This window comes from Gracilinanus agilis, chromosome 6 (genome assembly GCF_016433145.1).
Source record: "Gracilinanus agilis isolate LMUSP501 chromosome 6, AgileGrace, whole genome shotgun sequence".
Taxonomy (NCBI): domain Eukaryota; kingdom Metazoa; phylum Chordata; class Mammalia; order Didelphimorphia; family Didelphidae; genus Gracilinanus; species Gracilinanus agilis.
Window position 1 is genome coordinate 56,946,070 of NC_058135.1, and position 2,069 is coordinate 56,948,138.

Sequence of the window (2,069 nt, forward strand, 5' to 3'; positions counted from 1 at the left end):
AGGTGTAAGCTTTTGATGTCACTGTGATCTTGATCAGGTTAGGAGCTGATCAAATTCTAGCCCCTGGCTTAGGCTCAAGGTTTTGGTCTTACTGTATACTTGATCCAATCAGGTACACCCTTGATTTGTCCTGGCTTGGAGCTCCACCCTGAGCTTTAGGCAAAAAGATCAGTAATTTAGTAATTATCAGTAACTTAGTAATATCAACCATCCCAAAGTGTGAACTAAGTCCTTTTCCCAATCCCAGACTAGAATTCCCTGGGCTGGTATTCCAGACTTCTCCATAGGTTTGAAATTTTAAGCAGTGTGGATTGGCTTGTACCACTATTTGCCCAGGCAAGCTCTCAGGGTCTAGATGTTGACTTGAGCATAGGTTTCGAACCTGGACAGCCAATGTGTGGTGGAGGGGTTTGGCCCCAGATGTTCTTTGCCTACCTTTTGGGTTTTTCTTTTCTTGAAAGTTATTTCATTCTGTCTCCTTGTTGGTTCTTTCATTCCTGTATTTGTTTTGAGGTGATATCTTAATCTTGGTCAGAGAAGATCCTCATGGTGACACAGAGCTGCTCTGGATTACTCTGCCATCTTGGCTCCACCCACCCAAAGTTCCCCCATGTATACAAGAAGCTGTGTTTTGCTCTTAGATCTTTCCAAATGAGAGAAGAACTCATTGCATCAGTGTTTCTTTGCTTAGCTTTTAGGCCATGATTCTATTTTAAGCATTCATGATTGGGACAGTTATTACCATAGTGGGGAGGAAAGGGATAGGAATAGAACTTGGGATTTCATTGGTTTAGGGAAATCTGTCTTTATTTATGCTCTTTACTCTTTCTCTACTCTTAGAGTAGCCCAGAGCAATGAGAGATGAAGGGATTTGCCCAGTTCACATGAACATTTGGTGTCAGATGCTTTTTGAGAATTTGAGATCTTGCTTCCTGAGATCTTGCTGGTTCTAAGGCTAGCTCCTTCTGCTAGGGCTAGGCCATTCTTTTTTTAATAGGGTCAGAGGTGGTACGGGTTGGATTGTCTTGGAGGTATGGCACCTTGTCTTGAAATTTCCTTCCCTGTTTCTTCCCCTATGTATATTCCTAGAAGATAAAGAAAAGTTAATATTCCCAGCACTGAAATCAATCAATCTTGTCAGTGTTTCAGATGACCAGATAATTCAATTTTGCTTGAACTGTCCCTGTTTTTTCTACGTGGAGTGTGGTAAGCATTAGATGATCTAGCAGGCCAAGTCCAGATGTTAATGGAGGACCCTGCATATAGCTGTTAACAAATTAAAGTTCTTCATATCCCATAAATTACAAGGTCTAATATTTACATAGGAGGTAAATGACAGAATAAAGAGAGAACTTGACTTTAGAGTTAGAATTTAAGTTCAAGACTGCTTTTGGCACATGCTTCAGCTATGTGACCTTGGGGAAAGTGATTTAATTTCTCAGTACATCTCTAAGGCTATAAATCACAACTGAGTTGATCAACATTGATCAGGGGAGTCTCCACAATGGGAATTCCTCACCAATGAAATCCCAAGTTTGGACATTCCCTTAATCTCCTTCCCCTCTAAACCCCTTCTTCTTCAAGGATTCAGATATAGACTTAAAAGAACTTAATAAAATAATAGACTTTCCTAGTTTACTTCTCACTTGGAACCCTGAAGAGAGAAGTAAACTAGGAAACTCTATAATTTTATTAATTATAGCTCAATCAGAAACATGGAGCCTAACAAGGCTCTCTAGATTAGGAGAGGATGACATACATGAGCCTAACTTTTATTCTATCTCATTGCCAACACATTGATTGGTTAGACTTATGATCACTTAGGGGACATGTAGGTAGCTTCAATGGATTGAAAGCCAGGGCTGGAGATGGAAGGTCCTGGGTTCAAATGTGACCTCAGATGCTTTGCTAGTTTTGTGACCTCAGGCAAGTCACTTAACCCCAATTGCCTAGCCCTTACTGCTCTTCTACCTTGGAACCAATACATACACAATATTGATTCTAAGATTGAAAGTAAAAGCTTTTAAAAAATGATAAATAATAATAAATAACACATATTTATATCTGTC